The sequence below is a fragment of the Anoplophora glabripennis genome, unplaced genomic scaffold, assembly GCF_000390285.2.
Source record: "Anoplophora glabripennis isolate ALB-LARVAE unplaced genomic scaffold, Agla_2.0 scaffold78, whole genome shotgun sequence".
Classification (NCBI taxonomy): domain Eukaryota; kingdom Metazoa; phylum Arthropoda; class Insecta; order Coleoptera; family Cerambycidae; genus Anoplophora; species Anoplophora glabripennis.
In genome coordinates this window covers 315,344-329,144 of record NW_019416286.1, presented here as the reverse complement: position 1 = coordinate 329,144, position 13,801 = coordinate 315,344, and positions in this window count along the sequence as shown.

Genomic DNA, 13,801 nt, shown 5'->3' with positions numbered 1-13,801 from the left:
GTACTCCCAAAATTTCGCAGTTGTTGCACATTGCTAAATTTAGGCGTCTCGCTTGTATGACAATTTTTTTAAAGTAATAAATAATAATTTCCTACGGGGAGGATCTACATCTTCATTCCGTTGAATTCTGAATCGAGAGTAATAATAATTACTCTATAACGCCAACCAGTGTTCAGGATTTGCCTCTATTTAAATATTAAAGCCATGCAACTTTTACTACATCTGCAATAAGGTCGGCATTTATTTGCTCAGCACATCTTCAGTCCCATTTTACGAATCCCGGCACGATTGCAGTATTAGCGAGCGACAGATTTCGAATCAAAAACGCTAATTAAATTTTCTCATCACGTCAGAATTCTTAATTACGTTGCTTGGCGCGCTTCTGGAATGCTGTCTTTTAGCAGATAAATTCTAATAAAATTACCAACTTAGATGGCATCCGACAAAGATCGTAAATTAATGTCGAAATACAAAAAGATGTCTGACTGAAGCAAACGCAAAAAGAAGTATCTCGGTGCATTTCCGACATTTTATCTGATATCAGCTCTGTTTTATGCGCTAACGAACCAAACGGAATTCCCCAGGATTGCCGGCAAAATCCTGCGAATCGAACGATGAAATAATATCGCAGACGGATATAATAAAATTCTTGCTGGAATGTGAACAGAGCTACAATAACAGTAACGTATTTTTTTCGATGCATTGAAATGGCTAATGTCAAAAAAAAAAAAATGTTATTGAACGGGACAATTTTGTTTCAGGAAAAATAACGCCCTACTTAATTTGAAACGTACATTGACAAAAATATTTCAGGAGGTGATTTATTGCATCATTTTAAGGAGAAATGTTAGTATGACTTATCTCTTAAACTGCTCTGCTTTCGAAAATACAGGAGTTACACAAGTTTCTCTGAAGATGACACAGGTATCGAAACTTGGGCATAATTTTGAAATTCAGTAAGTCTACAACCAGTTTCATTGCAAAAATCTATAGATGATAATTATTTAGGTAATCTTATAATTTTGCTTAGAATCTCCAAATATTAATATTCGTTTTTCAGAACCTGTTATTTTGAAGGATTATTTTATTGAAATGAAAGCAAAATGAAATGAGATCGATTTTAAAGGAATTTGGATAAATTTGGATTGAATTTAAATTAAATTTGTAAAGCTAGTATGTTAATCTAACCTGGTTGCAGTGTAGGTGAGATATAACTTACAAGGGATATGTAATATTTTAAATGGCAGAATAGTCCAGACGGTATCTGTTTCAAATTTCATATTTGGGTGAATCGTACATCCACGAAGATTTTTGGCTTTTTGGCTTTAAAATATTACTAGAAATGAAAATTTTTTTATTCGCATAAAAAAAAGTGGGCTTAACTTTTGGCGGCACAATATGTTAAAAAAATTCGAAAAATGTCATATTTTTCGTCCTATTTAATTATGTATCTTTTCAAGAGTTGATTTTAGGCAAAAATGGAAAAGGAAAAAAATGTTTGTAATTAAATTTTACAAAATATGATTAGTTACAAATCGAATGAATCATGATTATTATTGTAAAAATCGAAAAAATCGTCAAAAATGGGGTTAAAAAACATTATTTTTTAGGGAATTTTTTTTGGGGTCTCTAAATTGGGTATGGTACCTTTATACTCGGCTCGAGAAAAGTTCATGTTATGTAGAATCATCAGACCAAATTTCATGAAAATCGGTTAGATAGATTTTGCATAATAATTTTGCAATCCAGATTTTGAAAAAAAATTTGCAAATTTTCAAAATTTTGCACAGCAGAATCCAGTGTTCTTAGATACTTGAAAATTTAATCACATATAGAAGGGCTCTCAAGCTTTCAAACGCATTTTGAGAAATTCGAATCCGTCAATTAGGAGAGCTCGGGCGCTTGTTTAAACGTTGGTCGAATTTTTGTACTATAATTTTGTATTTTTGTATATATAATCAGTTAATTTCTCATTTGCTTATATTTTAAACAGTAAATAATATTTGAATTATACTTTAATCACAAAGGAAATGATGATTAAATTAAAAACTGATTAATTAATTAATTACTAATTTTCGACATATTTTGAAAATAATTATGGTTTAAACAATTTTAGAATATTGAAACAAATTTGTTTTTGATCTTTGATAAACAGTTTATAAGTTTATGCACTTACCTTACCTTTGATACAATAAAAAAATAAAGTTGATAATTAAAGGAAGTTAAAAGATAAAGACATCGGACTGTTGAAAGACCAATAATTATTAACAATAGGCATTTGAAAATACGCTAATTGTTTTTTTATCGCGAGACATCGATTTAAAAAAAATCATCAAAATCGGACCTCTAGAAGCTGATATTAAAAATTTTTAAGCGTGTCGCGGTTTTGAACTGGCCAATTCAATTTCGAGCAAGCCGAAGCGACCGCGCTCTCTCCTTCCCCCACCACCACCACCCGTACGATTTTCTTAAATTTCTCGCTTGCATAAATAACTTTAAAGGAGTTTTAAAGTAGATTGCCAATGAAGAAAAGTATCGCAAACTTAGACCTGGTAAATACTCGTAATACCAAAGTTATTTTTCGAAATATTAGCCCGGATAGCCCCCAGTACATTTAGTGTAAATGACGGTTAACTTTGATCGGCTATAACTACGTAACTAATTGATCAATAGATCTGTTTTTTTTAAAGAAGCATCTTTCCGATAACTTTTAAAACCTGCTTTAAAAAATTTGATTTGATTGAATATTGACAAAGTTCGACTAATGTTTAAACAAGCGCCAGAGCTCTCCTAATTGACGGATTCGAATTTTTCAAAAAGCATTTGAAAGCTTGAGAGCCCTTCCATATGTGATTAAATTTTCAAGTATCTAAGGGCCTTGGTTTTTGCTGTGCAAAATTTTGAAAATTTGTAATTTTTTTTCAAAAAGCTGGATTGCAAAATTATTATGCAAAATCTATCTAACCGATTTTGATGAAATTTGGTGTGATGATTCTACATGACGAACTTTTCTTGAGCCAAGTATGAAGGTCCTATACCCAACTTAAAGACCCCAAAAAAATTCCCTAAAAAGTAATGATTTTTAACCCCATTTTTGGCGATTTTTTAGATTTTTACAATCATAATTATGATTCATTCGATTTGTAACTAGTCATATTTTGTAAAATTTAATTACAAACATTTTTTCCTCTTCCATTTTCGCCTAAAATCAACTCTTGAAAAGATACATAATTAAATAGGAAGAAAAATATGACATTTTTCGAATTTCTTTAACATATTGTGCCGCCAAAAGTTAAGCCCAGGTTTTTTTTTATGCGCATAGAAAAATTATAATTTCTAGTGACATTTGAAAGCCAAAAACCAAAAATCTCCGTGGATATACGATTCACCCAAACCAAAACAGATACCGCCTAGTGTAGAATAGCAATGACATTTAGTATGTGACATATACTAAGTAGGTTATATCCCACCCACACTCAAAATGTTTGGCTTGTCTAGACATCCAAGCAGCTACATGGTTCATTGGATGTCTAACTTTTGGCATATCGACAAGAACTAATAAGTTCAGAACTGGTGATTTTACCAACAAATTATTTACTAGATATTTGTAGTTCAATCTTGAATGGAGCCGAGTCCGCAGGGTAGTTGTTTCCCACAATATCATTTGATAAAAATACAACGTTCATTAACTTTACTACTGAATTAACATAACAGAATATTAAATTTTAATTAATGTCGAGGAATTCGGGCTCTAATCGTTTTTACTGCCCTTATCTTGTTTTCGATGTAAAACGTCTATCCCAGTTGACAAACTTTTTATATTTGTTTACCACAGGGCGTGTTGCGTTTTACTATTTCTGCCCACGTCAAGGGACATGTCAGCCACTATACCTTTTCCATTCTCTGGAAACGAATCACGTCAATTCAGATGTTAACGTTGAATAATTACGATCCCCCCGTCCCTATCCCTGACGTCCGCGGAAACTTCGCAAACTAATTTATCGCTGAAAAACATGCAACTCGTAATAATTGGGTTAAAACCAAATCAAGGCCAGAAACCAAATTGAAAACACAATTACGTCATGAATAAAGAAAATCTTGTTATGCCACAACGACGCACTTTACTGAATTTGAAACTGTGCTTGGCGAGTGTTGGGAGATATCGACCGAGTAAAATCAATACCCAACCGCGGTTCAAACGAGCTCCCGTAAATTCCTCTATGGGCGGGCCTGTACGCAAAAAAATATCTCTCTAAGTGGAGACTACTAAAATCTGTTTATTTTTTATTTCATTTATTTAGAAATTACAGTACCCAACGGGACAAAGTCCCAGTTACAGAATAAGGTAAACAGAAAACCTTAATTAAATTTAAAAAGAAAATAGAGAAACTAACATTAAATATAAAAATATAAATATAGTCTTTCCGATCTCAATTGAAGTACCAAGAGGTTGGCAGTATATACCAGGTTCGGTCGCTAACGCAGCAACTCGGCATTGAAATATTTGAAAAACTTGTTCCCATATTTATTTACAGGTCTGGTCCAACTAAACGTGGAAGTGGTAGACATGTATACGTCCAGTTGAAGAATGCGCGCGCGGATAAACGGCGTAAACACAGCCGCACTGGGCGACTGGGCAATAAATCTCAGTTGTTGACAAGTAGTTGACAAATTGCCTAGCAGTGCAGTGCAGCAATGCGGAATTTGGTGTGATTCGGGTAATTTTAGTTTATTATAGACATCTTTTATTAATTATTCATATTACAATTGCGAAAGGGAGATATTTGTTTACTAATATTATTACAACATGGCATTTTGGAGACCTTTTGAAACGGTACAAAACGAAATTTACCATCAAAATAATAAAATTGTTTGAGGACATAAATAATTAAAATCGCACTGTACTGCTAGGCCATTTGTTGCAACTGAATTTATGGCCAGGTCGCCCAGTGCGGCTGTGTTTGTGCCGCATTTGCCCGCGAGCTCATTCTTCAGCTGGGCGACCAGACTTGTATATGGTTAAATAAATATGGGAACAAGTTTTTCAAATATTTCAATACCGAGTTGCTCCATCAGCGACCGAACCTGGTACCTACATACTGCCAACCTCTTGGTTTTTCAATTGAGATCGGATAGAATGTACTTAAATGTGAACAATAACAGAAAAAAACAAATAAGCTAACTAACATATACAAGATAAGGGTAACATTTGCTAGACAAACAATTTTTATGTTATTTATGGAATGAAAAAGTATATCAACTCGATCTTCATACTATTGATAATTGGAAATCATGTGATATAGGTTAGATGCTATTAGTAAATTTGTACGAAATGTGGGTAATTGTAAAGCAAAGTGAAATATAGAATTAAGTCCAGAAACATGATATAAAACCGTTGAAACTAATGAACCTACATTTAAAGTATTACTTGTAATTTTAAAAAGGAATATAATTAAAAACGTAATCCGTCTACAACAGAGACTATTAAAATAAAACAAGAAATTAATAAATTAATAATTCTTGAGATGTACATCGAGGAGGATAGGATTCATAACTAATAAAATGAATAGTCTTTAAAAATTTCCGTTAGTTAGATAAAAGGCTACATAAAATCAAGTTGCACTTGCGTGAGGGAGTATTTCGGACAAATTAATAAATGCAGGGTGTAACCATAATGCCCCAATGAAATTTCCTATAACCATGGGTTCGAAAACGCGTCGTTTTCGAGATACGAGTACTGATAATCACGAACGAAAGATATAAAATATCATTTATATAATTTTTTCAACTGTAACTTGATATAAACCAAGTATTTTAATAAATTGTAAATACTCTGTAATACAGAATCTGCCATCGAAGTTTCAATTCATTTATTGCACTTTGACTATCCTGGTTGCATCAGAGAGGTGATCCCTGAATCAACAAATCCTTTCATGAATATTTACTACTAACTAACAGTCAACTAAAATTTCAATTAGTTTAACCATTAATTTTTAAACATTTAATTATTTTCTGTTACTTGTTCGATGTGCTTATTTTAAAAACGTTTGCAATAGATTGATTAAGTGGTACTTAAATTAAAATTTAAATAAGATACTAGACAATAATAGGAATAATCAATATATTCAATAAGCAAAACAAGATAATATAAATATTCAACTAAATTATATTTGAAAACAATTACTAGTAATTCCATATTTGATTTAATATAATTTGTACATACTAATATAATTAAATCCTGTTTGAGTAGGTATGTGAATGGAAATATCTAAAGTATCAAATTATTTCAAAATTCAATTGCATTGTTGCTACGTCTAATTCTATTAAATAAATTGAAAAATATTTGCTTTTATTACCCACCAACATGCCCGTTAAATATATATTAAAAAGTTTTTATTATTTGATATACTATAGTATAACATTCAAATGAAATATTTTAAGATGTAGGCTTAAAAAATCAACAAAAATAAATTTCACACAGGGATCATCTCATGTTTCAATGAACCTTTACTGTTTATCAATCTGATAACAACGATGTTTCTAGTTATTGCTGTTGATTTGAGTATTTTGCCACATATGAAAGTACATTTAAAAATGTAACCACTGTTGCACCAAGAGAATCAGTCATGGATTATTTTTATGGAATAGAATTAGTTTTGCCTAATCGAATATCACTGAAAACAAGATAAATAAAAAATAAAAGCAAAAAAGAAAACCTAATGCCACAAATATGTTCCTAATTCAGTTTAACGACATATTTTTCGAACTAATTGAAACTGTTTCTTATTCTTATTCACGTTAGTTATTCGTTAAATAAAAAAATACACATATTACTTTATCCAATGCGTCTGATGCAACTGAGACCACGGTGCGATTTCAGGGGAATTAATAATCTCCGGCCAAAACGGATGGAAGGCAGGGTCACGAGTTCAGCGCGACTTGAAAGCGGAGGTTCTAAATTTAACCGCTGGATGTACGAGCTCATTGCTGTATTACTTTCGTGGACCTTACCGCTTCCTATTATGTTTAAAAACTAGCCCGAATTCAAATGCAAATGATTCCTTGGTAACTTTTAAAGGATAAGTGTTCAAAAAACGTGACTTGTTTTGTTGGAAGGGTTGTTTTTGTTTACGGTTCCGTACACCGGATGATCTAATAGTGCAGTCGACTGTAAAGATTAAAGACTAATAGATGCCCCTATGTATTCAAAGAAAATGAGAGATAGCCAGTATTGTCGAGCTCATGCTGCGGAGTAAGCACTCAGTAAGCAGCAGCTTGATTCTAGTTCGTTTTTATTTTATATTTGTCCATGTATTCCTTGTCCTTGTCCTAGATTTGTATTATCTCTTCTTCGTCTCACTATTTAAGATGCCCAACTTCTAATCAGATCAGATAGCATCCTTAGCACAATTATTGGCACAGTGAATTTAGTATATTAGCCCCAAATGGTCTATCGTTCTATATATTTTAGGATAGTATCCTACCAAGTGCTGCGGAATCCTAACTTTTCCACGAGTGCCGTTTCTGTGAATCCTTTCCAGTCCATCTTATTTTCCAAAAGGAGTCTTCTTTTCAGGTATCTAAGATGTCTCTTTGCTGATCTGTCGTTCTAATATTGCCAAGTATATAATTTAGATAGTGTCCTGCCAAGTCTATGAATCCTGTAAAATCTGAGATAATGTCCTACCAAGTCCTATTTCTTTCTTAAGATGATTTGTTAGTGAAAGACTATATTAATGTTTTATTATACGTTTGGTCCTTATGTTGATTAGTAATTTAACCCGTCCTTATGTTTTAAATAGTGGCATCATGAGACAATATATAGAAATGAAAATACCCCTAATATTTAGCTGTTGGACTACATTGCGAGTCTTATCAGTGTATTGACTTTTCCACTGATGCAATAAAACCAGTTAGATACTATTTGCTTATTGATTCCCGTGTTGTGACTAAGGGTATATCACATAGTTATTATTGACAGAGGAAGACTGTTGTCTGCTACTATCATTAAAATTCCTCAACCTTAGCGTCGTTTCTTGATCAATAAGAATTTTCTCAGTTGTCGCTTTCGAAATCAAATTAATATTTGCTGTTTCTTGGCTGCGTGAAGTATTCCTAATGATTCACTTATGATTTTCTTGAAATACTCTTTCATTATAAAGATAATATTTCTTTACTTCACTTAAGATTTTAGTAATGATCAGATTATATCATATAGAAGAATGTAGATACTCCTTTTAATACCAGCATTATTATGACAAAGTGTTATTATCTTCAATTTAACCAGGAATGACGCAAAATCTCCTTTCCATCAGTAACACCACAAACATTAAACAACATCAATTTAATCAACTCTAATAGGTAACCGTTAAAGTTGTGTTAGCTAATTAATGAATCAATTTCAAGAGATGACTTTTTTAATATCTACGTCTATATTCCAGTATATTGATATGTAACTTTCAAATAATTGATGAACCAATATGAGTCTCAATAATTAATTTAGCACACGAACCACCACATGCCAGTTTCAATGCAGAAAACTAACAGTGTCAAGCGAAACGCAACAAAATAAGCCGAACAAAATTGAAGAGGAGCTAAGAAACAGGTATAAGTAACTACATTTAATGGGCCTCAAAAAAGTGAGGAGTAATGAACGGGGTAATTAATTACTATTGGTACCGTGCTGAGTTAATTATAACCATTAAAGTAGGCATCAGCGACAAGAAAAAAACATGATTATCGTAATGCCGTCCTCTTCGGAGAGCCTCTCGTAATGACGCCATCATAGTTTTAATGACTCAACTGGTGATATTTAGAAAGTAAACCAAATGCGGGATAGATATGTGTACAGGAGGTGTAAAATTTGTATACGCGGGAAAGTTATTAAGTAAAAAGATTAATAACATTGCTACAAAAGAGACTGTTTGTCTTGTTTTGACACAGTCTTCTTGCTTCTGAACTTCTAATCTTACAAAGTGCAGTAAATATGGCTCTGATATCATTAGGTTCTCTCAAATTTCAGAGTATAGTATATCAACTGCTACTGTATCGAGTATTAGTGACAGTTTCACCTTTTTCTGAGAAGTGTATCCCTGAAAAGGAGAAGTGACGGAAATGAGAAAACATTAATAGACACGATGGTATAGTATTTCCGAAGTGAGTTGAACATGTATAAAAATGCCTATCAATAAAATTTTCATAGATGTCCCTAAAAAAGTTTTCTGCTAAATTCCGCATTGATGCACTGCACTGCTAGGCACTAACACTGTTACTAAGCAATTCCCTTTATGTAATAACTTTCTTTCATGTTTTTAACATCCTCAGTGGCACTACTGCCTGAGAAAAAAAAAGACAAAAAATAAAACCCATAAACAAGATTCCTAACTGTCGATATTCCGGGTATTCAATGTTAGTTGGAGCATATCACCTTATGGAGTGGCAATATCAACAGTTGGGAATTTTGTCCTTACGGTTTATAATCATCGAAGAACATTTGATAAAAAGGTTTTTAAGTTGGTCTGAATTACCTGAATTACCTTTGCAATCTGAAATTCAATCTTTCTTGGTTAGAAACTTTGATTCAGGCAAGTCAAAAGCCTTAAAATTTTTCAATTCAGAGTAAGACAAAACATTATTTAAAGCCAACACAATAAAAAACTGAATGTGTCCTAATTTTCATTGTCTTTTTTCTATTATTCTAACAGAAGTGTCCTCTGTGTGGAAGAAAACATTTGCTAAATAAATTGCATCTAATCTAATTTCATTTCCACACAAATTTAATACGTTCTATTTAACCTTTCATTATCGATTGCGCTCATTCGAATGATTATATTTTTTATTAAACCAATCTCAATTAAATTTTAATTTAGTTTTGCAAACCAAAACAAAATACAAAAAATAAACCTTTAGGTAACATAAACCGATGAAAGTAGGGCTGTAATATAATACAAATTTCTGAATTTAAACCTATAATTATACGAAATTTCTTTGCCGTAATGAAATTTACTTTCAAATTTTCCTTTATCCACTTTTGTGAGTGGTTGAAATCTTTGATATTTAAATTTAATTCTCTGTTTAAAACGCAGGAATTATGATTTACCTTCAGGCTTATGAATAAATTAAAAATACGATCTGAATTATTTTTAAGGATTCTTCAGTTCCTTCGTATATTTAAATTTAACTAAAGTGATTTATTTCGTTGGGTAAATCGAATAAAATATTCCACGGCCTTGCCAACTGGGAAATATGGGCATAGAGGAACATCTTAATTATTTTATTGATTCAATAGAAAATGACTACCATTAAATTTTATTGTTAAATTGCTACTAAATATAGGAATTATATTTTCTACCAGTACATGCAATACATGAGTGTATTGTCTGCAGAACTAGCAGAATTTAAATGTCAGCAAGTGCTGAGTACCTGTTTAGCGATTATATGTAGATATATTCCAGAGAATTTTATGTATTTTCTATTAACTTTCTGCGCGATGACATTTAATAATATTTTTAAATTGCCCCTTTGTGGTTGATAATTTTTCCTTTAAATTTTTGTAAGATTTCGTTTTATATTGTGCTAATTTTATGTGTTATGTGTATATCTAATGCTCTGCATCATCATCCTGATAGTCATGTTTCTTCTTATTACAAGTTTGCTTGTGAATTTAAAAATTTGTTTCATCAAGTAAAATCAATAATTACAGACCAAACATCATTATTATGCTTCAAATTTCCACGCTACAGAGCAACAGAGTTAAAGTTAAATTCAATCATTGAAGCGTTCTCTAGGCTCTAAAGGCAAACACAGAATTACGGTGGTATTCCCGCTTCTATAGAGAACAATACCTGTTCGCTAGTTTCTTTTTTATGGGGTTATTGACTGGCTTGCAACACCAGGTGTCAAATTAGAGTTGCATTGCTGCTTTTACAATACTGTCAGCAACTTTATTACTACAGTTAATTACGGCGATAATTATTATGTAAATGCGTCCAACTTCATTGAATAAGAGTGCTAAATATACCCGACGTGTTTCTTGTTCGGATATCTAGTAATTGTCTAGATTGAAACACTAATATTTAGAACCGCAATAAAGCTGTTTAATCTCTGATAATTGTTAGATTATAAGGTACCAGTAACGATTGTTATAGCCATAATATAATTAGTATTCACAAAGAGATATTACTGAAGCTGAAACAGATCTTACAAACTTAATCAAAACTCTTCGCACGCTTTGCAGAGAATGAAATTGAAAACTAAAATGAAGAATGTGTGTTTCTTATGTTGAGATTTCTAAATGTAGTTTGATAGAAACCTCTTTTGTTGCACAATTTTCGTGTCCTATAGCAAACATTTTTTACATAATGAAACTCAACGACACGGAAAGAAAAATTCCGTAGATGTTTAGTGCAGATAATAGTAGTTCACTCTATTTTCGTCGAAAACATTTTGTAGAAGCATTTTTGTTTTGTGAAATTTCCTAAACCATTTAGAAATGATATTGAAATGAATCTCACAGTTGTGGAAGGTGTCGAGGAATTTTTTTGTAGTAAAAATGAAAGAGCTTTCGAGGAAGAAAATAAGATTTGAGATTCCATAAAAAATTATGTTTCAGTTGTCTGTTTAAATCAGTTTAAATAACACCTGGCAAAACTGTTTTTACGTCAGTCTAGATTTTGGTCAAAGTTTATCCAACATAATCTGTTTTGTGTAGGTTCTGTAGACTAAGGTCTTCAATAGGCGCATAAATTTGTTAGAGCACCCAAAAAATAGGTACTCTACAGTATAGGTACAATTATAACAGAAATTTAAATATAGATAACAATTTGCGTTACATTATGTCAAACTGATTAAATTAATAAAAAAAGTGTACAAAGATACCTAATGTATCCTTGAATTTTTTCCATTATTCTCTAGCAAAAAACTTATATCTAGCTTCATTTCATGCCTGTTAGCACAGTTTTGGAAATTTTGTTGTCGTACTACAAATATTTGATAGTTGTTGTTGACAAAATGTCAATATGTGCTTTACAGTTTAGGTGAATGTCCAGCATTATACCAAGCAGTTTCACTGGGGTATAACCAATAGTCTGTCTGCCGGAAATGAATGTTTTAAGTTTTAGACTCATTTAACTTTAGTTTGTTAGCTAAGAACCATTCTTTAGCTTTATGAAATTAAACATTAGATTTGATAGAACGCAAATAATACGCAATGACCATCAAGAGCACTGGAAAGGTCATTAAAATAAACGAGAAAAGTAGGAGTTCAAAGATAAACCTTTGAGGTACACCATTATTTATAGGAACAATCATTAGCATCGCAACTAACAAACTGCTTCCTATTTGTAAGTTAAGTTGCAAGCAAATTTATTGCACTAGATAACTTCCGTGTCATTGCATTTCTAAAACTAATAGCAAAAGTTGATGTCGTTTCTATATTGCTATCCCTATATTCCTGTGTGTTTCCAAGAAAACGATAAATATAATCTTTCCTGTAGATCATTACATATCTTAACTGGAGAAAGGTAGATGATATCTGGTATCTTTCATCCTTTTGAAATATTTCCTCTGTGAAATACTGTCAATTTGTTTTTACTTTTTGAAACACCCTCGTAAATTTGGTCTAACTGACCCACTGAATACCTACAACGTGGTTGGTCTTAGGCGCTTGCCGAACCCTAAATTAATGTTATGTGGGGCCACTCGAGTCCAAATTAATGATTCTCGAGTGACAGGCACACAAAGAGCAGTGAAAGAGTTATCAACCATTCGCGGTGATTTGGACGTGCGGAGGTGCCTTACTTATTTTGAATTCGTGTAATAACAGCCCATAAATTTACATAATCGCACCTTTTCTTCGTAAATACGCCGACGGGTGAAATTTAATGAGTACTCTTTATGACTTACTGCGTTTTATGTCTTCCGGTTTAAAAGGAAATTTACGCTTTAATCCGGTAGTAAAAGTTGACTGGCACCTTATTGATTTTGAGTCTCAAATGCTAAAACAGGGCGGTGTAATAAAGTTAGAGAATAAATTTTCCCAACGAACCAGCAAACGAGCTGTACTGGGTGGCATGGCTATGAATTACAGAGAGCAACTGTTACTTGAGGAAAGTATTGAGCTGTATTTTATATAAGCAACCAATTTGGAACCATATTTAAGCAGGATGTAAATCTGGAAAGAATGTAACTCTCGCCATCGTGTCATAAATTTACATATGTAGAAATGCCCAATCATTCGTTATATTAAGGTCCGGTACTTTGAGTGTAGGTTAAGGTTTAATTAACTAATCAGGCGATTAGACTGTGATTATACTTTATAAACTAAATCAGTATATATCAGTGTCAATAAATTTGTTGTTTTCTTATTCTGGATTAGTTGTAAGTACTGTAAAGGAGGTCAATAAGGCCGATTTTCGGCCCTATCAGAAATTCATCCTAATCATATGGAATATGTTTTTGGACCTTCAGAATCAATATTAAATCAATTCTAGGCAAAACGGATACAACCCCCCAAACCGAACTTTAAAAAATGCTTAAAACTGTAATAAAACCATTTTTCTTACATCTGATATACAGAATCATATAAATAATACTTTTCAAACACAATTTAAGTAAAAACACTTGTTTATAATCATAAAAGTAAACTTTTACTCTTTTCCCCCCTCTACTCATCCTCCCACTCAACAGCATAACCTCTAAAGGAGACTTAAGTAGCGAATTAAATATAAAAGAAATTCTACATCATGTAAAAACATTTATTTAAAGGTCTAGAAAAAATAATATTCTACTAGATTTAGCTATA